General features: G+C 42.3%; 1 long non-coding RNA gene across 1 annotated transcript in view; it reads left to right on the top strand.

Moving 5' to 3' along the window:
- Positions 1 to 3893, top strand: part of LOC134225643 (uncharacterized) — a 42213-nt gene extending 38320 nt beyond the window's left edge. The window contains exon 2 of the long non-coding RNA XR_009983291.1: positions 3815 to 3893. This is a non-coding gene — a long non-coding RNA (uncharacterized LOC134225643). The remainder of the gene's footprint in view (positions 1 to 3814) is intronic.
- The last annotated feature ends 23046 nt before the right edge of the window (positions 3894 to 26939 follow it).

The raw sequence follows: 26939 nt of genomic DNA, 5'->3' as shown, positions 1-26939 counted from the left end.
CGTTCATGGCACATTTTTTATTATTCCCAGTTTTAAAATTTATATTTATTTTATAATTATACTTATCGACAAGGATTTTATTTGTTTAAAAGATTCCTAGAAGTGAACTAAAAAAAATGAAGGTCACCCTTTGTTAAGAGCAGTACTACTTCACAATTACAGTAACCGTTCGCTAACTGGGCTAAGAGCACAGCCCAGTTAGCGAATGCTGCTCGCTAACTGGGCTGACCTGTCAAATGCTGATGGACACCGAGGGTGATGTCGATGCAATGTTTTGAATTGCTTTTTTAAAACAATAAAAATATACAACACGAATAATTTGCCAATTGGGCGAATCTAACCAAATGCAAACAACTCAGTTATAGTACAACCTCAATATATACATTAAGTACATACTAAAAGAACTCACGCCTTGTTTGTTGTGTTGAGTTTTCTAGATTAGTTTTAAACAGCTCCCGCGCACCAAAATTCATAAAATTTTGAATTGAAAATGTCATTTATAACGACAGAGAAATATTGTAAATCCAGTTGATAACCGAACATTTCCGAATGTTGCAACTGCATCGCGAGTAGTGCGAATGTATGCCATAGTCGTGCTTCTCAGGTCGTGCCCCATCATGCACACCACTCGCTATGCACTTGCGGCGTCCGGAAATGGGAGAAAATGCGATTTTCACGAGAGTTCAGTTCGGTTTTTAACTAGATTTACAATAACCATCAAACTGCCGAACTTTGACTAAAAGTTAATGAATCGGTGGAATGGTTCACATTCTGAAGTTTAGTTGTGGCCATGTTCAAATTCACGCAATTTTCAACTACCGAGATTATTGATACAACTAATCCGGGTTTAATATGTGGGTACTTCTTATAGTTTGACAGATTTTAACGGTAGATATTGAAATGGGTGCGTTTGTTTTCGATGCAATCGTGAATTACTCTGCTTTCGGGCAAGAACTTAATTTTCAAAAGGTCTTCCATATTTCTGAACATTATTATTATGAACCAGGGATTGAATCCTAAAGGGAAAGAATAAGTCTCTCACTCATCATTTCTGTATACATATATACGATATGTAAAAGATATTTTAGTTACTAGATAAAGATTGTCGCTGTCGTCGCTGTCCGGAACATCTTTTTGCTGGCGAGGATAGGGAGCTAAATGTCAAAGAAGGAAAATCCATACGATTTGACAGGTATGTACCACACATGTTTCGGACAGCAGAACAAAGGGAACCGAAGCGACAATCTTTATCTAGTAACTAAAATATCTTTTGATATGTAGCATAATATAAGTTTGATAAATTTGTTATTATGGCTTGTTATGATTCGGAACAGTTTTTGCCTCTCTTTTATCGTTGTTCGTTATCTATCGAGAGCCATATTTGAATTAACTGAATAAAAATAATAATTGGTTTACGCCCAATTCCCATGTTACTCGAGAATCAATTATATTCACTCGTCTCCCTTTTGCATGCCCCTTGCTACTTTTGACAATTAAATGTCAAACTACTTTTGACGTCTATTTTTGACGTTTGGCTGCTTTTTAACTGGGCTGTAGCCCAGTTAGCGAACGCCCAGTTAAAAAGCAGCCCAGTTAAAGAGCGCCCAGTTAGCGAATGGTTACTGTACTTCAATGAATGTGCTGTTTGACTGAATTCTTCTGAAATTAACAATAGGCAAAAGGAGTAGGTTATAAACTTAAGAAAAATTCAATGAAAAATAGTAATTAAAAAAATATTGTCATACGAGTTAAACTGCGATTGAATTAAATAATCGCGTACATAATTTGATGAATGCAAAAACATGTTCTTTGCATTGAAATAATGTACAAAATGGATACGATTAATATGCCAATTGTAATCAGCTTCATTGGAACCGTTGGTCCGTAAGTCAAAACAAAATTTAGGGATAGCTTTTCACGTTCATATACGGAACTAATTGGTGACAATTGGTGCGAGGGCTGACTCAATTCTCAACCATAGAACCATCATGCTCGAGCAAACTCGCTTACGACTTCGCACAAAAGTATCGCGCTTAAGCTCGATACTCATTTCCTGAAAACTAATTCGCTCCAAAAGGCGTTAAAAATCGCACCTACCATTTTCAGTCTATATGTCTGGCGGTTTCATTTGAATCGAACATGAGTTTTACGAATTGGAGCTTTTCCCAACCTGTCATGCGCAAAAATATTTGCTTTAATTCTTAACATTCCACAATAAATAATTTGCGTTTATTGAGTTCTAACTAATTTTGGTAACTAGATACTGAAACGGTTGCTTCTTGACTAGTCTCTCATCCAATTAAACTAAATTCATCTAGCACATCGCACATTACAATTCCATTACTGCCAGATCATCATCATCTTCGCCTCTACACTGAACGAAGAAGTGTGAAATCGACTCGTCACGAGCGTCACGAAAACCCGTTCCGATGCCAACATCGCTAAGCGCCGGTTAAACCGGCTTTTTTTCTACTCGGCGTGTGAAAGTCCTCACTTCTGCACCGCGTGTCGATTGGCGTGGTGCACGCTTAAAAATTGTAACCAAAGTCAAAACCGTATTCTGTTAGCATATTCGACCTTGATTGTAATCAACACACAAAAATTGAATTTAAAATAATGGAACGATCTCGCCATTGTGGTGAAACGCATTTATAAGCGTGTGAATTTCCTTGAGCAATAAATGGGAGTCTACTGCACACATAGTCAACTCAACCCAATGCCAAATCGAGAAGAAACTACCCACTGCCAACCATTGATGTGTAGCGGAAAGCATTACCCCGCAGCGGATCTACTATTAAGGTTTAAAAGTGCATTTAACTGCAATTTATCGCCGATTTTTTTTTTTCGACTGCCGGCTGTTTCTCAGCGGCAAACGATTTCGAATCCGAGAATGATTGCTTTCGGAACGGGATGAGATCACGGTCAGAAGAGACGGCCGGCGGGTTCCATTGGCAATGAATGCCAATGGGATGTTCGTTTCCTTGTTGCCTTGGGTGATATCTCAATCTTAGCCGTTCCAAATTAAATGCTACCGGAGATAATTTGTGACTGCGCTGAGTGAGGGAGGAGACCGTTCCGTTACCCCAAAGCGGAAATTTTGATTGATGACGCGAAATTCTCTGTTTTACACACAGCCAAACGCTGTTTGGGTGTGTGTATGCCGGCGTAATAAAAACCGAAATAAATGGATAGTTTGAGGCTGCAGAAGAGCACGTTTTTGCTGTAGGTTCGTTCGCCCGGCAATGGATGAAGAAAGTAAACCATCTGTTAATATTTTGGCAGCGGAATTTATTTGGTTCACCCGACCGAGCAAAGAAGTGAGAGATGGAATTTTTTGAAGCTTCTTCGCGCGAATCGCATCAATCACAAATCGATTGCAGACGCAGTTGTTTGAAGGCTGATTTATGACGAGTAGTTTGTTCAACCGCGGTTGGAAGGGAAGTGTGCAAATGGACGTTTTCACCGCTTATTAGGATAACAGACATCTGTGTTTTTCTTTTGGGAGAGGCTGGTCGAATTGGATAATGCGAACAGGTGAATGGTGATAGAGATTGAGTAGAAACGTGTTTCCCCGTTGATGTATTGGGCCCGGAAGCGTTGAAGCGGGGAATGCTATTTGTCATTACGTTGGTTGATTTTCCAGACCCATTAGCCAGTGAACTTATGGTTCCCCTCATACGTAAATGTCAGGGCATGCGTTCGTTGTAGGTTCTGTGAAACCGCAAAATTTATCTGCGCGTGGAGGCTTGCCACAAAAACCATCGACACCGCAAATCTCCCGAAACGATTGAAACTAATTTATGTGTGTTTTCAGGCCGATCAACTTACAGAGGAACAGATTGCCGAATTCAAAGAAGCGTTCTCGCTATTCGACAAGGACGGTGACGGCACAATCACAACCAAGGAACTGGGAACCGTGATGCGATCGTTAGGACAGAACCCCACAGAAGCCGAACTGCAAGACATGATAAACGAAGTCGACGCGGACGGTGAGTACCCACATCTCCCCCCCTGATTGTAGTAGTAGTATTAGTAGATGATATCGCTTATCTCAGCAACAACCCGGATCTGGGTCGTACGCGCTGGGAGGAAGTGTGCGAATCGATTAGCTCTTTCCGTTGTGTTTACTCAGGGGGTTACTTGCTGCTGAAGCGGCGTGCAAATATGTGCATGAGAAAGGAAGGTTGATAATAACTCAAGCGAAATGCAAATATGCTCTTGAAGATCGCTATCGTGATCGTTTTATATTTTGCGAAACGCTAAAGGATTTGTGAAATTTGACTGCAAGTATTTCCGAAAGCTTAATTAATACTGGGCGATTTTAATGCGAACCTTTTGCTGCATAACTCCGATTCCCGAACATGTCTTATCACGAATCATACAGCATTACACTCCGACCGAACGCATTGCTTTTTAATTTTTTTCTTCATATACATAAATGTTGGTCAGGACTAAGCTCAAAATCTTGCATTATCTATCGCAGTTACGGAATTTATAGAATTTATTCCGATTATTAACCGAGGAGTCGAGAAGGTCTAGGACTCTGGGAGCATTGATTTCTTGAGGAAAATTAAACGCTCCACCGGTTCTTGGAGCGACACGGTTTCCCAAAAAGAGCAGACCATAATCTCCAGACTCCGGATAAGTCACACAAACGTCTCTTACAACTTTGCTCGAGGTCCTTTTCGGTCTTAACGTGGCTTATGTAAAGTAGCAAAAAGGGTGGAGCACTTGTCATTTCATTTATTTAGTTCTTACATCTAAACAGATAACACTGAATCAACAATTTGCCACATCTCTCCATCCTCGAATGCGCCCCACGCTTGCCAAGTCGTTTTGCACCTGGTCTGCCCTGGTCTGGAAATCAATTTGTGCTTGTCCCGAATATTACCATCCCAGGGAGCTCTATGAGATCCCGCCAGCATTCGAGACGCTCTAGCTGACGATGAAGCTACAATGGCAGCCCTGGTCTGCTACCTGAAGAATGCAGGGTTGTCTAGTCCAAATTTTTACCCCCTAATATTCGGCCCAACTTATTCAGGTAAATCTAATCAGCCCTGGCAAGCGATTCTTTTCGTCTCTTACGCTTAAATTTATTTAAAAGTAAATTAGGTTGCTTACGTCGCAGAAATGTGTTTTTTAAATGGCATACATTATTTCTTGCGTGGATATCGAGCTAAAGAACATCGACTCATGGAGAATCCACTGTACAGGAAGATCTTCAGCCAGGGATTGGTGTTCATCGGGATTAGCAATAGTACTGTCATTTGCGTCTTTGTTTTGATCGGAAACAGGCGGAGGAGTTTTCTGAACCTACGGAATGCTTTGTGCTGACTGGAGTATCTTGGTCGTTCCGAATTCATTAACAAAGATTTCCCTTGGTAACAGGCAATCAGAAACTGCTGTCATCGGTTCAGCTGCATCTGCACGAGGGAAAATTTTGTTGGTATGGCCACGCCATGGCCGATCAACCTGTTGCATTCGATGATCACGTCAGATTGTACCGACTTTTGTTTTCCGTTGTGATACTCGACGTACACCAATCACGACGAATGCTCCATGTCGCTGATTGAACTGCTAGTTTAGCTTCTCGTTTGGAACGGTTGGAGCTGCAATTGGTTCTTCAGAAAATCCAAAGTCGTTCCCACTGGCCAGCCAAGAAATGCTTCTGCTGGAAACATTATGTGGGGTGAGTTCTTGTTGGGCATCGATCGGTACACGGAGAGAAGGAATATGTGGACATGTTTGAGAGTTTATGGCCTTCCTCCCTCACTCCACTTATTCAAACAGCGCTTGAAGGAATCGACAAATCGCTCTGCGTGCCCGCAACCCGTAGTAGGGAACATCTCTCGGAGTAATTCGATTGTAGCAATGTTGATGTTGTGTTGTTGTGATGATGTTGTCCAGAAAATTTCTGAACACTTCGAAAAGGCGTCCACGATGATCAGAGAATAGAATCCCTCGACCGGTCCAACATAATCAATCCGGATTTGGTCCCATAGCCAGAATTTCGAGGATAATCTTCCTTGGTGACTTTTCAGCAGCAGAAAAGGCTTTGCACTGTCGTACGTACTGCTCCAACTCGTCGTCCGCGCTCCGTCAGTAGACGTAACTTCGAGCAACGGATTTTATAGGATGACCGCGGTATAGAAGAATTTGTGTGCGGTGCCTTTGGGGAATAATAATTCGATCGCCGAACATTACACAGTTATCCTGCAGTCCATCAAGGCGGACGTAGAATTTTTTCACTGAAAGATCGGTGAGTTTTCTTCGTTCAATGGCCATTCGTTGAAAAGGAACCCGATTTTCTTGTTGAGAGTATCCTTCTGTGCTTAAGCTGATATGATGTTAAACGTTAATAATAGGCAGAAGTTGTACGACCGTGATCAGTTTCATCTTCAATTTTTTTTTTGGCATATCGGTCTCGATGCAGATGGGAAAGAACGGAATCTGAAAGGTATCGCTAAGCTGCGACGATGGCTTGAAAGGTGAAGAAGTATGCAAGGGCCATTTGAGAATAATTTAATTATCGAAGCGTCCGTCTTTGGCATACAACCTTTATGGGGATGACTCGGGCAGTGAATGAAAGTCACTGTTACCGAGACTGGCGAAAATGAAGGCAACGATACGCATATTTATTATTCGGCTAATACTAAATTAGCTCTAGCGATCGTGTAGCTATACATGTAGCATCGAGCCCGATATGCCAATATGTAAAATTGAATTTGTTACTTAATAGGTATTGCAAGGTATCTGTGAAAATCGCTTTAACTTCGACTTCCACGTGTACGGCTGCAATCACGTAGTCTTTATCTGCTTTGGCTTTCCATCAACCGAGATAGGACCACAACGTGCCTGAAATCTGCTGTTAAAACGTTTTGGATGTCAAAGTTGTACAGCAAAAAAGCAGGAGCCCATCGCTGCATACTAAGGTGCTTTTTTAACCGAAAATCTCGAGGAAAGGTTTGTAATCGGTTTGCTAAACGAAGCGTCTGCCATACAGCATTCTGTGGAATTTGGTGATCGTAGAAATCTATGCCAGGGCTTAGTTCTCCTCCACCTGACGGCAATTGACCTTTGCGAGCATTAACTAATGGTATGTGCAATTGCCTTAACATCTCCTGATGGAAAACGATGCATTGGCGCTCTTCTGACCAGTTTCATCGGGCGTCCCAGGTAACACAAGATCGTATATGATATCACATAAGCTGTTAAAGTGGAGGCCATATAAGTACTTTCCCATACAATATGTACTTTACCATCGTATGTTGTTACATATACGATTTTATATTGACTGGGGTCCTTATTGGGAGAAGTTAGTCCATGGGAATTCTGAGCTCCTTTATCTGCTTGGCCAGCCGGACGCAGTAGTTTACTGCACAAAGGTAGGACCGGAGCTATTCTGGAATACTGGGTAGACAACTTTGCGTGGTGTGTTACGGTGTAAGATCTACCACGGTCACATTGTCAGCTACAGGCAAATCCAGACCCAACGAATCTTCCCCAATATCCAACTCCGTATACTTATGAGGGTGTATCGCTGAGTCAGGGGGCCTCTCGTTAAGTAAGTACTACATCAACACTTCCTTCTCCTCCCAAGTTACGGTGAAGATTGGCGTGGCCAGGAGTAAGTAATCCTCCATGCTTTTGTGAGTTTTTATCCTAGAATTGAAATCAGGACCAGACCCACCTTGATTTCTAATAGCCATCTGAATAAGGATTTCAAAAAGAACTCAAAACATGAGTATCACTAGTGTCCAATCTACGAAGTTACACCTCGTAACTATGCTATACCTGCCTATTCGATACAAAACGATAGAACGTCAGCGTGACCGATAATTCGCTGTTCAAACGATGTTGAATGTCAAAGTTGTTCTACCAAAAAGTAAGAACCTATTGTCCACGGAAGAGAGCGTCGCCGGCAACAACGATCTCCTTTGAAGATATGTAGTGTGGATAGATTTGATCAATTGAAAGAGATGTTTTGACACTCCGTCGACCTATTCCAGCTTGAACGTCCCTTCTTGAGAAGGTGGGTCATGAGTAATCTGGAGCTTCTTCACCAGCTTGATAAACAGGCTGTTTAGTAGTTCCACTAAGCACCAAGGTAGAACCGGAGCAGTTAAGACACGTCTTGAGGGGTTGGCATTTGAGGAGAATGGCATTCGTCTTCACTGGCTCAGGGCGAATGCCGTACTTTTCCCACCGTCCGAAGAAATAGATTTCGGACACATGGAAAGCATTTCAGAACTTTCTAGAACTGTTTGAAGGGTTCGATCGTTTTCTTCTCTGGTTCGACCAGCGATGAGGATGTCGTCCGAGTTGGGTTTTACTCCGGGAATGCTAGCAACCATACTGCCGATAATTTGCTGTAGCCCCAGTGCCACACTGTTTTAAGCAAAAACAGTTAATTCAATGCATTCAACAATAAAGAAAAATCATGTGCAATGAGGCAAATCATAGGCAGCGATTCTCTGGGTCATGATTCCGATGGGATTTTAGTAACGCCTGGTTTGAATGCCGATGAGATTTGACAATTTGAGATTTTTTTAATATTGATCATCAGACCTTGAACTCTCCTTTATAGTGCAAACCTTTGGACTTGCAGGTAAAAGCGTCCGATATGTGAAGTATTGGTAACCTGCTAACTCGGCAAAGATTTCGTTGAGATGTTGATTTGGTAACGGATGACGATCTGGCTGGAGCTATTTATTCAGACCGTTCGGAATAGTCTCCACAAATGCGAACCAAGACGTTGTCCGCTTTCTGTACGACGACCATCGAAGCGTCCCAGTCGGAGGAACAGGAGAAAATACGTCGTTTTCTTGTAGCTTGCAGTCATTGTACTCCATTTCTATCAAAAGCAGGATTACTCAAAACTATGATTAGTACCCTTTTCTGACTGAAATTGAGTAAAATTTCCATGCGATGAAAAGATACGGTTATACAGTTTTACTCAGTCACTGAGTACATGAAAATTAGAGTGTAGTTTATATGCCAAGCAAATCGTTCAAATCGGAGTTGCCTGTCATGAAGATTAGCCGTATCTTGGTAACGTCTCCAATTGTGATATGATGTCTGTCCAGAACTCTGCAATGAGGTTGAGACCGTCACCGTAAACTGTGACTTGTACTTGCTTGCTTCAGTATCTTAAGCAGCTGGTCTTCCGGTGATGTCTCATGTCTGCTCCGGAATGACGATCATGTCGGACGCAGAACCATGTAGGAGCTTAATGCTGACCATGTTGAGACGAACTGAAACGATTTTTCACTTGCTACCGATGTTTCCTACCGATGTGGATACTCTTCCCTTATGTCCCCTGACGATAACACTTAAGTGCAATTGTGGTTGATATGAAGGGCCAGTCAATTGGGTATAAATAAAGCTCATGAAATTCCAACAAGAGGGTTTTTCGGATTTTTTCCCTACTTGAATATCTTAATGTTTCTGCCGATTGCTCTCGACCACTTGTAGGTGTCTTGCTTGAGATACACAATTCAGTGACATTCCTCCACAAGCTTTTTTCAAAGTGATCTTCCCACTAACAGGGTGGCCACCGAACCGGGAAAAACGGAAGAAAGCGGGAAAAAGACAGAAATTAGGAAGTCACCGGGAAAAAAAGCGGGAAAAACCGGGAATTCAGGGACATGTACCGGAAGGAAAAAAATAATTTTCGTCGAATTACGCCTGAATTCTTTTCTAATTATGTTGATATAAGGAACAAAACTAAAACTTAACAATATTTATTACTCAGTCGCATTCTGTTCAGATTATTTAATGTGTCTAGTACAATTGTGTTTGATACATAATTAAGTAAGATTTTTTTTCCAAAGGCCAGTTTGTGTCTTGTCACTAGATCGTTTTGCTATCAATTTTTACTGAGCAAATATCATGGATATTGTGTTACGAGCATTTTTTTAATCTTTTATTATTGTGATTTTTCATGTTTTAGAAATTCATCGCGCAGTTACGAGGCAAGCTTAGAATCGAATATCGAAATATTCATCTTGAAGTTTTCAATTGCATAGAATTCGAAACAAAAAATAAATATGGTGAATAATATATATTTTGATTTGATATATATTTATAAAAAAAACAAAATAATGGTTTTGATCGGATACAAAGATTTGGAGTCTTCGGGTTAAATCTGTGTTCAAATTCAGTGTTGTAACAGCATTGATGTACCAAGCATTGAAAAAGTTTCGGCTGCATATATGATACTATTTTCATTTGCTTTTCTGTGAATTTTATTATGCTCTAAGAAGAAAGAACCTCTAATTTACTTGACATACAATGTCAATTGGCTTTGTCAGAAGCTTACGAAAATTGGCCAATCAACAAAAGATATGCACGCAGGTTTTGCATCTAACAGGGCAAAAAGATCTCAAACCATTAACAATCAGAGTGCTAATGTACGGTATTACCATATTGATTAAATGTCCACTTCATGGTCACGAGGCTGCAGCATTTCAATGTGTCTGTTGATTTCATGCATTTCGCATAACGGGTTGTTGGTAAATCAAATGAATTTTATTTCAAAAAGTTCAGTTACAAATTATCAGTTGCTATTATCACAAATTATTAAACTGAACTCGGTATGGTGAAAAAAAAACACCTAGTTAAGGTCCAAATACTCACCTATTTTTCAAGATATTAAATAAAAGAGTGGGAAAATTTGACAAAATTTATCCCAGGAGAAAGCGGGAAAAGCTGGAAAAAAACCGGGAATTTGAAGCAGACCGGTAATTTCATGAGTGGCCACCCTGCACCCTAGGTTTATATTTCTGCTCAGTGAAAATCATGCAAAGCCGGGTTCCCAGCAAAATAGAAAATTGATATCCCCACAAAAATGACATTTCTAGGGATTTTTTTTTCAAATCGGCATAATTGATTGTTACCTTGGATTTTGGAATAGCGATGGTGCGCTTCATCCAAACTATTGTACATCCCTTTCTGCGGCTGACTGAAATTGAGTAAAATTTCCATGCGATGAAAAGAGACGGCTATACAGTTTTACTCAGTCACTGAATACATGAAAGTTAGAGTGTAGTTTATATGCCTTGACAAATCGTTCAAATCGGAGTTGCCTGTCATGAAGATTAGCCGTATCTTGGTAACGTCTCCAATTGTGATATGATGTCTGTCCAGAACTCTGCAATGAGGTTGAGACCGTCACCGTAAACTGTGACTGCTTGCTTGCTTCAGTATCTTAAGCAGCTGGTCTTCCGGTGATGTCTCATGTCTGCTCCGAAATGACGATCATGTCGGACGCAGAACCATGTAGGAGCTTAATGCTGACCATGTTGAGACGAACTGAAACGATTTTTCACTTGCTACCGATGTTTCCTACCGTGTGGATACTCTTCCTTATGTCCCCGACGATAACACTTAGTGCAATTGTGGTTGATGAAGGGCCAGTCACGGGTATAGTAAAGCTCGCCGAAATTCAACAAGAAGGGTTTTACCCAGTTTTCCCTACTTGAATCTTAATGTTTCTGCCGATTGCGTTACATATTCCGACTATCCTTGCTCTTGACCACTTGAGTGTCTTGCTTGAGATACACAATTCAGTGACATTCCTCCACAAGCTTTTTCAAAGTGATCTTCCCACTAAGTTTATATATCTGCTCGGTGAAAATCCGCACGGCCGGGTTCCCAGCAAAATAGAAAATTGATATCCCCACAAAAATGACATTTCTAGGGATTTTTTTTTCAAATCGGCATAATTGATTGTTACCTTGGATTTTGGAATAGCGATGGTGCGCTTCATCCAAACTATTGTACATCCCGGTAAAAAAATAATCAATTTCTGGGTTCGCGATAAAAAATAAGTGTTGCTTCCAGCCATTTCCTTCCACATTTCGCGGTCCGCTGCCTCGTCTGCTTTAAACTTGAAACCATTTTTTTTTGATTTTTAAACTTGCGAAACCACCCTGGCACGGATATCTGCGTCTTGCGATGACAAAGTCATAGATGAATCCGCAAGGTCTTGAATTTATCACTTTTTTTTCTTTCTTCTTTAACATTAAAGAAACTTTCAGCTCTTGACGGGTTTCTTTACCTCTGGGCATATTTTTATAACCCTTTAGAGAGCTTCGAGGGTTGAAATGTTTCGCAACGCTTGTAGGACAATCGCAACGCATATGACGTGAAATCGTCCGCTTTTTTTGAAATAAAATGGATTTCTACCTAGCTGAACAGCTTCTTGAGCGCTAGGAAACCGTTTCATCGAGCATGAGATCACGAGGATAGCTTAGGATGCCGCATCGTCCGAGGTGTCTTCCACCTTCTTTGGAAACGTCTTCATAGCGCGCTTACCAGTCGTTGAAAAAATAACTGACCAAAGACTCGATGATTCTCTCGGCGCCGTCAGTCGTTTCGTTTATCCATTGACGAGCGATGAGGAATCAGCTCGTTCTTGCTTTCTTGCATTCTTGAGGTTATCGTCCGACATATCTTCTAGCGCACGTTGCGGGATCATGAAGGAGGAATACGAGAGTCCATCACATCATTGTTGTCAAATGTTTAAATTCTGCTATTAGTGTTTATTGAATGACGGTTGGTGGCTAAGGCTAGGGTTAAGTTTTCTAATTCCATCATTTCAGATTCCATGGCATGTTATACTACGGGCAGAATAACTCTGATGACTGATTTATTATCGATGCCATCTATGGCATCTCGATCTAGAAAAGTGACAGAGAGAGAGGAAGAAGTAGAAGAGAGTAAGCCGTCCTTACTGCAAAAGAAAAGTATTCAAGCTTACCATTTTGTTTTAATGACGATGCAAAAATCTGATTCGCTTCGTTACAGATCTTCAAGGCTATCCACAAATTATGCCGCTTCAGCACCGTATCGATTCATTTACAAAATTAACCACTTAACCACAAAAATTAACAATAGATTAACTTCAAAAAGAAGTAAACAACAGCAGCTGATTTAGTTTCTTGTTTGCCAAATTTTTCGATGATTGTCAACGGCAAAACACTCACCAACTTACTTGCAAAGCTCTCAGTCGTTTAAGGCCCACCGTTATATACCATGCTGGAAGCTTGATTAACTGCTTACACATCGGCATAGTTGTTAGTCGTTATTGGCCGAGAAACAACACAAAATGCACAGCTCACCAATTTTCTACAGGACTCAAGCTGTGAGAATAGCTCTCACCGAGGTTTCTTTATTTCTAGGCCAATAACGATGCCGGCCACGTCACTCACAGTCGAATTAGGATAAGGGGAGGAAAATTATTTCATGACGATCATTGCTACAAGAGACCGAAGGAATCCTCTGCATCTCCATGAGCGCACTGGAGAAAGGAATAGTATGTTACTTAAGAAGGAAATCTATTGGAAATCGCTTGCTTGGCAAGCGGCTAATTATTGAACGACGCCATTATTCATGATGATACAAAGACGGATAAGCAACGCGTGTCTAACGTATTTTCACGAAGACTGATTCAATATCTTTATTACTTCGTGACAACTATAACACTCGCTTGCTCGATGGCTACTGCAAGCTATTGAAGATCGCAATACATGCACATAAGCCACCGAAAACCAGATAGATAATTTATCATTTTCGCGACAACTAAAACACGCACTATACTCGCTCGCTCGATGGCTACTCCCAATCGAGTAAGAGACCTCTCAAGCAGCCACAGCTTCGGCTCAAATACAGAAAACGGCAAAATTCGATTTAATACCAGTAATGAATGAACAAATTTTACATTTGTTATCAATAATATATGCAAATCAATGATAGATTATGAAATGCAATTGCTTTGTTTATTGGATTCTATTGTCATGTAATGTGAACACATTAAATAGCGGTATGTAAAATTTTACCTGGATAAACCATTTCTTTCTTTCCATGTGATGTTCTTTAATGAAGAAGATTGGCTGCAGTGTTGGCAAAGTTACATTTCCTATCCGCGTTTTTCTTATCAAGGCCTCTAGTTCTTATCATCGTTTTACTTTATAAAAAAAGAATTAATTGAACTGTCTACTATAAAAATGGTAAAATAGTTGTTTTGTAATTACTGATTTCTCTTTTTGCAAAAGCAGTTTCATGTAGCAATGCACATATTGCTGATTTTGCGTTACTGGACGGAAATTAGAAAGTGCGAAATTTGAAAGTGCTTCACAGACTCCCTAAACTGCAAAAGGGTAAACATTTTCTAATCGAAAGTAGTTAATTCATTAAAGTCATCAACTAAATACCCTCAGGCACAATCAGGCGCAGAGCCATAAAAGTTTAGAACCCGTAGAACAAACCGTACGGTTTTATTTGCTTGGCAAATTATCAAACGGATTTTAGTTTGCCCGAAATTGATGACGTTTTCAAATTCTCTTCAAGCAACCCCAATTTCCTACTCCCCAAGCTCCCCAGTTCGGATCTACATAACAAACCAAAGCATTTCTCCTGCTTTCCGTTTTTGTAATCAAAATTCCTTCCACGGACCTCTTCTCCCCCTTCCTTATCGCAATCGAAACCATATCGGTTGATTGCCTATTTACTCTACTGGTGCTTGATAAACATTGGAACATTTTCTGAACTTCTCGCAAAGAATTGAACTTTGAAAAACCTCCTATATGTGTGTGTGTACGTGTGTATGTTTGTCCTACGAATACTCCACTGGCATCGAAACTTTGCCATCCGCCTGATGGGATGAACGCTCGCGCGCGCGTTGTGGCGTGGGTGTTTCAATTTTCCAGCATATTCGTTCAAACAACCTCTAATCGAATAAATGCGCGGAGTACGGGATGTCATTGTGGTGCGCGAACGGGATCACACCAACATGGTGTACCGCCAGAACCAGCGTTTGACAGACACACGATGCGGGGCCATTGTCCTTTGTAAATTGTTTACCGCCAATCGCCGGTGGATTCAGCGGTTCCAACAACGGCGAAGGCGGAAGTGACGCGTCCCAGTCCGGTCGTGGCCTGGGCAGCGGAGTGCAAAATCTTGTTATCGCAAGCTTAAAAAGTGGCCATTTGCCAGATCCCGAAGGATCCCCGGAAGATGACACAACAAAGCCATTCGTTTTATGGCCGTGCCATAGTGTCTGGGTTTCGTCGTGGACGAGCGCAGCAGAGAAAATATCGGACAAATCCTCCTACCGTGAGATGTTCCTGTCTTGAGTTCTGTGAGCTACACTAAATTTAGAAGGCTTTCAATAAAGGATTCGACTCTACAGAAATGAAATCTTTAGGCCAAATGCTATGTTTGAATCGACGCGTTTCGGTTACATTGCTGACTGTCTGGACAAAGATAAGGATTGGAAATTCGGATCTTGGAACGTGAGAACTTTGAATGAACCCGCACGTGTTGGGCTCTCGGCTCGTGATTGTGAGCGTGGCAGCAATCCAGAAAATATTCCAGGATGAATTTCGAGCTGTGGATCCCATCGCTAACTCAGTGCCACATCTACTTAGCAACGTCGCGAAACAGATGAGAGCATGTTTTCCGAGTGAAAGCCGATAAGCGATAACATTTGCGTCTTTCAACGAACGATAAGCGTGAGAAGGATGCGTTCTATGAGGACCTTGATAAGGCCTACGAGAATGACCAACACGATGTATCGATAGCAACGCGCAGATCGGGAGAGAAAGTTTCATTCCTTACCAACGATAATGGCTGCGACTTGTGACCTTTGCTGCTGCTAGAGGGATGGCAACCAGCATTATCTATTTCGCATATAAGATCTAGGAACTTTATTCAAATAGGTGTAACGTTTTTTGCTGTGGTTTAAAATTCAGTTTATTTGTAGTTAATTTACAATTAAAAGTTATTGCAGTTTTAAAATATTGACATCCAGGTGGAAGACTAATGAGTCTACATCTATAATAGCATTATTACTTAAATTAACAAAGTTGATGTAGTTTGTTTAATAATTTAGGATATATTTTAAATATTGGTTTTCGGATTCTAAGTCACTTTGATATACTGCGTAGATCGCATATTTATTCCCATCTTTGCTGGGTTTCCTATTCATATGGGACAAATATGCGATTCAACTGTCTCTCTGATCAGTTACTAAGTCCTAGACAAAAGAGGGCTAGCTCTCGATTTATTAGCAACATATTCCCTACCTTCGGGTTCGCATCGTAAGTCTACAATTCATTCTTATACATGTATGTATAAATTACTGAAAGGATTTTGACTTCTAACTCGAACAGTACAGTTTGTTAGCATTCGTAAAATCTCCACTCGTTTTCGTTTTTTCACCCCTACCAGCGTAGGTATCGCTGAAAGAATTCTTCGTAAGAGAATCTTCTCCATCCATTCATTAGCCTTGCTATTCTCTGGACCGTCCGAGCCGGGCCGACACGAGGACAAGAGCAAAATTTGTGCTGGACATGGTTCCCGCAATGAGTGCAGTTGTCGTCTGCTTTTCGCTGCATTATATGAAGCAGCTTCCGATGCTTGGTCTTTCCATTTACAAACAGGTAGAGTTGCAAACGATGGATTGAAGACTGCTGTTTGAATCCAATTTTTTTTTCACGCGCTTGGTTAGACGATTTTATTTATTTACTAGCAGACCCGACGAACTTTGTTTCACCTAAAATTGATTTATTCTCTGATTAGTTCTCGAGTTAAGCAGAAAAGTGTGTTCCATTTGTATGGGGCCCCCTTTCCAAAAGGGAAGGTCTAAACCATCTTAAGAACCTTCGACCCCAAAAACCTCTGCATGTAAATTTTCCGCCAGTCGGTTCAGTAGTTTCCGAGTCTATAAGGGTCAGACAGACAGAAATTCATTTTATGTATATAGATTATGTATATAGATAGAGAAGAAGATTATCAGACTAAGGCCGGGTGGCCTGTGCTGCACATAAAAGTCTTCTCCATTTAACTCGGTCCATGGCTGCATTTCGCCAACCGCAGTCTGCGAGGTCCGCAGATCGTCCTCCAACTGATCGATCCATCTTGCCGCTGTGCCTCGCCTTCTTGTTCCCGTCGGATCGTTGTCGAGAACCACTTTCACCGGATTACTGTCCGACATTCTGCTACGTGCCGGCCCACCGCAGTCTTCGATTTTCGCGGTGTGATGGATGATGTTCTCCCAACAGCTGATGCAACTCGTGGTTCATTCGCCAACTCCACGTACCGTCCGCCATCTGCACCCCACCATAGATGGTACGCAACACTTTCCTTTCAAAAGCTCCCAGTGCGTGTCGATCCTTCACGAGCATCGTCGTAGAGAACTACCGATCATATAAGCGTTTTGTAGATAGTTAGTTTGGTACGGCGGCAACTCTATTCGATCAGACGTCTTACGGAGTCAAAGTACGTACGATTTCCAGCCACTATGCGCCTCGAATTTCTTTGCTGGTATCGTTATCGGCGGTCACCAGTGAGCCCAAATACATGAATTCTTCAACCACATCGATTTCGTCACCACCGATAGAAACTCGTGGTGGTGGCTACGTTGACCTCCTTGAGCCTCTTCCTATCATGTACTTCTTCGACGTGTTGATGACTAGTCCAATCCGTTTACTGCTTTTCAGTCTGATGTGACTGCTCATCCTCTCAAAGTTACGTGCCATGATATCAATGTCGTCAGCGAAACCAAATAACTGGACGGACTTCGTAAAAATCTACCACTCGTGTCAATCCCTGCCTTCGTATTACTCCCTCAAAGCGATGTTGAATAGCAGGCACGAAAGACCATCACCTTGCCGTAACCCTCTACGCGTTTCGAAGGACTCGCGAATGCCCCTGAAACTCAGACTACGCACATCACCGATCCATCGTCGCCTTGATCAACCGTATCAGTTTTCGGAAACCGTTTTCGTGCATTAGCTGCCATAGCTGGTACCGATCGATTGTATCATATGCGGCTTTGAAGTCGTTAAATAGATAATGTTGGGCACGTTGTATTCGCGACATTTCTGCAATACCTGACGTATGGCGAACACCTGGTCTGTGGTAGAGCGTTCACCCATAAATCCCGCCTGGTACTGCACGAACTCTCTTGCAATTGGTGTTAGTCGGCGGCATAAAATTTGGGAGAAGTACCTTGTAGGCGGCGTTCAGCAATGTGTATTGCGGTAGTTCTACAATCCAGCTTATCGCCCTTTTGTAGATGGACGCGACACCTTCCATCACTCCTGCGGCAGAACCTCATCCTCTCAAACCTTGGTAATCCCAGTGCAGCGCTCTGTGATGCCTCACCACCGTGTTTAAACAGCTCTCCTGGTGGTACGTGGCCCTTACGTGAACGGTTCAACTTCTCATAGAACTTTCGTGCGTTATTAGCGCGGTACAGTTCCTCCGTCTCTTCACGGTCTCGATCTTCATCCTGGCGCTTTTCCTCCGGAAAATCAGGTTTTGTCTGTTCCGCGCCCGTTTATCGTGCCTCGTTCGCCCTCGTGCGGTGTCCCAGCAATCTCGCCCATGCTGCATTCTTTTCCTCAACTAACTGCTCATTTGCCGTCATACCAGTCGTTTCTCTGATCCGGAGCCACCGTGCCTAGTGCAGCGGTTGCGTGCTTCAATGCGGATCGAATATCTCTCAGCCATCTTCAGAGATGCTGCGCCTAGCGTTTGATCACCGTAAGAGTTTTGAGCGCAGTCATACTGCAACAGGTAGTGGTCGGATTAATATTCGCACTGCGTAAGTGCGTACGTTCATGATGTCGGAAAATTTACCGTTGATTAGAACGTGGTCGATTTGGTTTTCCGTTACTTGATTGGTGATTTCCATGGCCTTGTGGATATTCTTGCGGGGAAGAAAGTGCTCGGACTACCGTTCGGGAGGCTGCAAAGTTTATGCATCGTTGGCCGTTGTCGTTCGATGACGTATGCAACTATCCGGTCCGATGACCGGTCTGCATTCCTTCCTTCCTACGCGGGCGTTCATACCGATGACGATTTTGACGTCCCGCAGTGGGCATCCATCGTATATCTGCTCAGCTGCGCATAGAGCCCTTCTTTCTCGTCGTCGGATCTCCCTTCGTAAGGCAGTGCGTTGATGATGCTATAGTTGAAGCGGCCTTTATCCTGCACATCCTTGCATTGATTGAATGCCACCCAATCACGCGTTGGCGCATCTTTCCCAACTCGTTGGTGGTGCCACAGCTTTGGTAGAAGGTAGCCGCTCGATACACTTTCTGTCCTGTTTCCACTTTCCACACTTTCTGCAGATTTCCTGCAGCGCTACGACATCGAAGTTGCGAAGTTATCTTCTATGTCGTTCGTAATAGTTGTTTTTAAAGGCGGCTTATTGGGCCTGCGCAAACTTCCTGTCTCGTCGGCCGTCGTGTCAGGTGTTTAGCGTCCCACTAACACCAGAACTTGGGCTTGTGCGCTTTGGGCGGCACACGGTCGCTGGCGACCTCTTGCGGATTCATGCGCTTTACAGAGGTTTAACAGGGCCCACTGTCAAACCCAACCACATCCTAGGCAGGCACAGATGGCCTGGGGAGGGATCGTCAAGCTCTTGGACATAGTCCCTGCTGCCCTCAATTGGCTAGTCGTGGTGGTTAGTCGATATTCGGACTATTTTGTTCCACTTTAGGCCGTTCTGTTTGCTGCACGAAATGCTGGTGGATATGACCGGCGGAGTTTTTTTTGGATTTGATGAGGGATTTGGGATAAGCATGATAGGATTGCTTTGATGTCGGGATGATCTATTAAAATTGCAGGGCGAGGATTAGCGTGGAAGAGAAGGGATCTATAGTAGGGAAGGGAGTCGATCTCTTTTAGATGTCTGGTCAACGCCAGACTGCCATATCAGTGGCTGAAGATACAGCATAAAGAGATGCATTGACAAAAGGTCCCCTTGCCGCATCGACCGAGCGATCTCGAACGACCGTGAGAGGTACCCATTAATAACCTCGAGCAACACAGGTCAGACAAAAATGGTTGCAGCAACTTGATTGTGACTGAATCTGGTCACATAAGAGTTGCAGTAACCTAGGTGGAACATGTGTGCCGCTAGGGAAGCAGCCTGGATGTGGACCGGCTGGCTATGCGTGCGAGAAGAGCGATGAGTTCCCCGTTGAAACCGAGCGACCGCATGGTGCCGATCAAGAACGAATGACGCACCCGATCGAAGGCGTTCTCCAGATTGAAACTGAAGAGCTTACCGGTGCGACGGTGGTGGCGGAGGCTGGCTATCTGGTCTTTGAGAGTGAGAGTGGCTTGTAAAATATTGCGTTCTGGGTTCGAACATTTCTGTCCGTCGCTCATCACACGATGGGCTCGCATGACGCGCTCTAGTCGGTTTTGAGATTGCCGGTGAGTGCCAACATGCGGAGATAAAATTGTCTTGAGATCCCGTCGGCTCAGAATGCATAGAATCTCGAGAAGAAATCAAACAGCGTAATTTCTATCGCCTGAGGCACGGTGGCAAATTTGTCCTCTCCCGTCTGCAGCTGTGTAATTATGATTTTCTTTCTTCGTCTTCCCCCCAGTTGGAAGATCGACATTGGTTTGCCGGCCACACTTCCATCTTCCATACGGAGCTTGTGCTTTTTTTTCCGCAATATCCACCTCATGCTTTTCGCCGTGTTCGTCCATGATTTTTTGACGAACGCACATTTTTCACCGCGTAACTGAAATATCTCGCCAAAACGTCTTTCTGCAGTCCTAGAACTGTTCGGCAAAAGCCATGCACCTTCTCGAAAGACGGCTTCGCTAGGAAGCGCGAATAGTCAGAAAGTATTTTCTCGCCTCATCGCGAAACAATAAAAGCCCGTGACGCGGCATGGACAGATGACAGATAAACCACCAGATTAAATCGCTTGACTTTTGCAGAGCGCAAATAGAGATGTCTAAAATCCCGATTAATCGATTAGTAACTAATCGATTACTCTCGATTCCTGTCGATTATTGAATCGATTGATCGTTGAATAATAATCAGATTCAAAATTAATCGAATATTACAACGATGAATCGATTAATCGAGTAATCAATTAATTTGCGACATCCTTCTGATGTCATAAAATCCTGATTAATCGATTAGTAAATCGATTACTCTCGATCTCTCTCGATTATTGAATCGATTAATCGTTGAGATATGATCGATTCAAAATTAATCGATTACAACGATTAATCGATTAATCGAAGTAATCGATTAATTTACAGACATCTCTAAGCGCAAACGACGTTTGCTCGTCTCAGACGTTGAGCGTTTCATTATGTCACCTAATAAATTATCCCATACAAAACAGCTAATAATAATCATAGGTTAATGAAAACTAAAAGTTTTGGAATGTATATGGCTAATCCAATGTAGGTATTTTTTTTTTCTTATGCATATCATTTAGCGCCTGCTATAGCAAAACAGTTCACGTAAAACTTTTCATGCACTGAGGAATACACTACCTTTATGCATGCAAGACAAAATTTTCAAAACGACTTATCTGCTTTTGTAAACAAAGATTCAAATGACGATTTGACGAATCTGATGCCTCTCCCACGCAAACCAGCACCATCAACATGTAGCGAAACCTTCACCTCTATTGGTGGTGTTGGTTCGCGTGGAGACTATCAATTCGTCAAATCATCGTTAAAATCTTTGTTCTAACGAATAAATCATTGAAAGCTTACTAAATATAAATAATTGTTTTGATTTTTCATGCCACTGGTTTCATTCAAAACGTGGAAATTCGTTGATTTTATTCTTCACCGAAAACAGCCACCATAGTGATGGATACATACATCCTCGGACCGATAATTACACCTACTTCACGCCGTCGCTAATAAGTGATTAGTTTGCGTTAGAATGCGCCAATTGCAGAGGGATCATCCTTCTGCATTCGGATCAGATGTTTAGCTTGCGGATGATTCTTGATAAATTCCGGGATTACAACTTCCAGACTCACCATCTGTTCATGATTTCAAAGCAGCACAGCATACTTTTCAATTGAAAGACATGAGCTATGGCAGATAATGTCTGAGCATGGTTTTCCGGCGAAACTGATTAGGCTGACACGTGCAACACTTGATGACTAAAATTCAAATATAACATTGCAAACGAAGTGTCGACCTCGTTTGTAACCCTAAATGAAAACTAAAAACCTAAACCCAATTCACCAAGCGTTTGTTTACCAAGGAGGTATGGCTCGCAACTCCATCTATTCTTTATGTTAGAGTCGGCCAATCATCGTCCGAGTGCCAGCGAGGGACTCTAAACAAAACTGGTCCACCGGGAATTAAGGGGGAATGGTTCTCCGCAAATGTATGGTATTGGTGCCAGGTCCTGCTAGCCAGCTGTTGGAAACCAAGCAACGGATAATCAACAAGACAATACGGACCGACAAAATCGACGAGGACCGCAGCGATAAAAAGCGTTTGGAAGCTTGGTTCGTGGAACTGCAATTCTTTCAGTTTCATCGGGAACACGCTTACTCACCGATGTGCTCGCTGGATTCAGCATCTTAGCGCTGCAAGAGATTTGTTGGAAGGGATCAATGGTTCGCCCGAGCTGCGACAACACACACGAGCTGGAAACACCTTTCATAGGGATGGGCAATATGCAGAGACGCGTGATCGGATAGTGGCTGATCAATGGAAGAATGTGCAGGTTCAAGATCAAAGGCCTTCATCTTAAGCATAATAAACGTCCATACCCCACACTCCGGAAGCACTGATGATAGGCGTTCTACAAGCATCTGGCAGTCCACGCCACGACGTCAAATTCATCATGGGAGATTTAAAAGAGCCCTTCGTAGCCTTGCGGTAAGATGCGCGGCTAAAAAGCAGGACCATGCTGAGGGTAGCTGGGTTCGATTCCCGGTGCTGGTCTAATCAATTTTCGGTTTGGAAATTGCCTTGACTTCCTGGGCATAAAAGTATTAGCCTGTTTTTCCAGATATTTCTTAAACTCGCAAAGGCAGCCCTTTCTTTCTTGATCCGTGCGCCTTATCAGTCTTGGTACCGCCACAGTGATGCCAAGGCGGAAAAAGTGAAAAAATTGAGTTGGCGTCTGCTTCAAAAGTATTTTTATAATTTTCATAATGTTTGAAATGTCTTTCCTCAAAATTTCACGAAGATTGATGAAAATTGCACGTGGTGCATCATGTCACCAATGCGAAATCAAAGATGTTTTAAATTTGCTAACATGTATGGCGGAGCTTGATGCTGTTCAACCTGATTTTTAACTATGAGCACGCAATCGCACGCATCCGAATTGGCTTATTTCAAAGCTTATTTATTCACTTTCGGGGTTATGATGATTGTTTTGCGCAAATCTGCGCAAATAGCATGCATTCTTGAAGTAAACATAAGCATTAACACGCCGAACACAGTGATCAGAAAATCATGGAACTAAATTTTCAAACAGCTGTATCTCAAGTGTCTTTTGACCGATTTTCACATTTTTTCTACGGATGTCTTACCTATCTCATCTAGTTTCACCTAGCCTGTGTTATGTTGCTAGGGGTGCTCATTTTTCCCTAGAGGGGCGTGAGCAGAATTTTTTTCAAAATATAGTAAATTTCAATTTACATGACGTTCTTTAGTCGGAACAACCACAGGTTCAAAAATGTTTCTATAACTATTCTAGCATTGACTATACTTTGTGTCAATAAAATGTTTCTTCTGGACATCCCTAGCGACTCCAAAATGACCTCTATACTGATGAAAGATGATGTAAATTTTGACGATGAAAACTACGGAAACCCGTTGAAACCCGTCAAGTTCATGCAGGTCGGTAGAGGCCAGGGGAATGATATTCTACTCAGTTTTGCCCGAATCAGATTGTCTAGGATCTCCAACTGTTTAGGGTTTGGATCAATTAGTCTACAAGTAAACTGAGCTCGATAGCTATCTGAAATCGACCAATCATGTCCATAAGTCCTTAGTACACGCGTATGATTTGCAGGACAGTTAGACCCATACCAGATGTTTCAGGTTCTCCAAACTGTTCTGGAATTTGAATCAATCGGTCTACCTGGTCAACTGCGGTCGATAGCTATCTGAAATTGACAATTCGTTCCACACATCCGAAGACCCACGTTATAGTTTTCAACTCAGTTATACCCCAACCAGATGTTACAGGTTCTCCAAAACTGTTCTGAAGTTCGGATGAATTTCACCAGGTCAACTGCGCTCGTACAAATCTGATAGCAATAAAATGTCCATACAGATCAAGAGCCCATGCATACGATTTGCAACTCAATTATACCAATATCATGTTCGATACTCTACACTGCTCTGGAGTCTATCAAGTCAACCCGCTCAATATAACTTTGACATCAACCAGTCATGTCCATACAAGTTCGTAGAGCCTATATGTGTCATTTGTAACTCAGTTATATCCAAACCAGATGTTATGCGTTAGCCAGGTTACCATTTTTGCATCCTTATAACATGAGGCTAACACAATGATACTTTTATGCCCAGGGACGTCGGACAATTTCAAATCCGAAAAGGGTCAGGTCAACTACGCTCGATAAAATCTGATTGACCGGTCATGCCCTACACGTCCGTAGAGCTTGTGTATATGATTCACCCTCATCTTAACTAGAAGCTCAAAATTTCAAAACTGTGTTGGAGTTTGTATCAATTGGTCTACATGAATTCCTAGAGGAACTTCCGAGGGATTCCTGGAAGAACTTCGGATTTTCCGATGCAGCTTCCAGAATTCCGAAAAAAACTTCCGGAGGAGTTCTAGAAAGAACTTTCGGAGAAGCTCAAGAGGAACTTCGGGTGAATTCAGAAGGAACTGCTCAAGATATTCAAGTACTTCCAAAGGTATTCAAAAGGAACTTCAGAGGAATTCCAGGAGGAATCTCCAAAGAACTCCAGAAAGAACCTGGAGAATTCATGGAAGAGATTTCAGAGAATTCTGGAGAAAATTCAGAAATTTCTCCGGATATTGCTCCAGGAATTGCGTTGATTATTGTTCCAGGATTTTTTTTCGGAAATTTCTTTAGTAATTCTCCGGATATTCCTCAAGCCTTTCGATATTTCCCAGGAATTTCCATTCCTTCAATAATTCTTCCAATATTTCCCAAGGTGCATCATTCCTCGAATATTCCTCCAGGAGTTCCTCCGGATTTCCTCAGGAATTCCTCTGACCTCCAAGAATTCCTCTGGATATTCTTCCAGGAGTTCTTCTGGATATTGCTCAAGAGTTCCTCTGGATATTCCTCCAGGAGTTCCTCTGGATATTCCTCCAATATTCCTCCAAGAGTTCCTCTAAATATTCCTCCAGGAGTTCCTCTGAATATTCCTCCAGGAATTCCTCTGTAGATTCCTCCAGGATTCCTCTGGATATTCCTCCAGGAATTCCTCTGGATATTCCTCCAGTAATTCCTCCGGATATTCCTTCGAAAACTTCTCTAGGACTACTTCGAAGTTTCTCAGGCTTTACTCTGGAGTTCCTCCAGGCTTTTCTGTGGAAGTTCCTCCAGGAATTCTCTGCAAGTTCCTCAGGAATTCCTTTGGAAGTTCCTTCAGGTATTCTTCGGATACTCCTCCAGGAATTCCTCCGGATATTCCTCGAGGTGTTCGAAACTTCTCAAATTCTTCCGGAAGTACTCCAGGAGTTCCTTCGGAAATTCCTCCAGGAGGTCCTCCGAAATTTCCTCCGGGAATTCCTCCAAGAGTTCCTTCAGGAAATCCTCCGGAATTTCCTTCAGGAATTCCTCCAGAAACTCCTCCAGGAATTCCTCTGGAATTTCCCTCAGCAATTCCTCTAGAAGTTCCTTCGGGAATTCCTCCGGAAGTTCCTACGGGAATTCCTCCGGAAGTTCTAATTCCTCCGAAGTTCCTCGGAAGTTCCTCAGAATTCCTCCGAAAGTTCTCTCCGGAATTCTCGGAATTCCTCGGAAGTTCCTCGAAGTTCCTCGGAAGTTCCTCCGAATTCCTCCAGAGTTCCTCAGAATTCCTCCGGAAGTTCCTCCGGAATTCCTCAGATCCTCCGAATTCCTCCGGAAGTTCTCCGGAATTCCTCCGGAAGTTCCTCCGAATTCCTCCGGAAGTTCCTCCGGAATTCCTCCGGAATTCCTCCAGATTCCTCCGGATTCCTCCGGGAATTCCTCCGGAGTTCCTCTGAATTCCTCCGGAAGTTCCTCGGAATTCCTCCGGAATTCCTCCGGGAATACCTCCGAAGTTCCTCCGGGAATTCCTCGAGTTCCTCCGGAATTCCTCCGAAGTTCCTCAGGAATTCCTCCGGAAGTTCCTCAATTCCTCCGGAAGTTCTGAATCCCTCAGGGGAATATTCTGTAGGAGTTTCGGAGAATCCCTGGAGGAAGATTTGTAGGAATATCCGGAAGAATTCCTAGAGGAATATCCAAAGGATTCTTGGAGGAATATTCGAAGGATACCCTGGAGAAATATCGGAGAAATTCTTGTAGAAGAATAGCCTGAGGAATTCCTGGAGGAATATCCGGAGAATTCTATAAAATTGGAAAAAAGTTCTATTTGTGTTATTTGTTTTTGTCTTGTTTGTCTTTATCTTATTTGTCTTATTTGTTTTATTTTTTATATTTGTCGTATTTGTCTTTTGTCATATTTGTCTTTTGTCTTTTTGTCTTTTTGTCTTTTTGTCTTTTTGTCTTATTCCATTTATTTGACTTGTTTGTATCTTCCACATTTGACTTATTTTTCAATTCATTCAATTGCATGTTTGCAAATGTAAATACGCAGTTTTATAGTGTCCTACATTCAAAAATTCACCGCTCTCGGCTCATTCCTTGCTGTTCAAGGGACAATGTGCTGATTAGCCGCTCTCCCAAAGTCCCAAAATGATAATTTTTATGCAATTCGAAAACTTGATTGAAGTAAAAGACATTTCTGCAAAATTTCATGCGTTGCATATAATTATTATTACATCAAAATGATCGTTGAAAAATTTAGAAACTTTTGTCAGTTGGGTTTTAAAATTCGGTTCTTTATATTTCAAATCAATCATTGGAGAAAGGTGTTGAAGCGAAAATTTCAGTTGTACAATAGTTCAGTATGAGACATTCCTTCAAATTTGGGAATAA

The sequence above is a fragment of the Armigeres subalbatus genome, chromosome 3, assembly GCF_024139115.2.
Source record: "Armigeres subalbatus isolate Guangzhou_Male chromosome 3, GZ_Asu_2, whole genome shotgun sequence".
Classification (NCBI taxonomy): domain Eukaryota; kingdom Metazoa; phylum Arthropoda; class Insecta; order Diptera; family Culicidae; genus Armigeres; species Armigeres subalbatus.
This window is presented reverse-complemented; position numbering and strand designations above follow the sequence as displayed.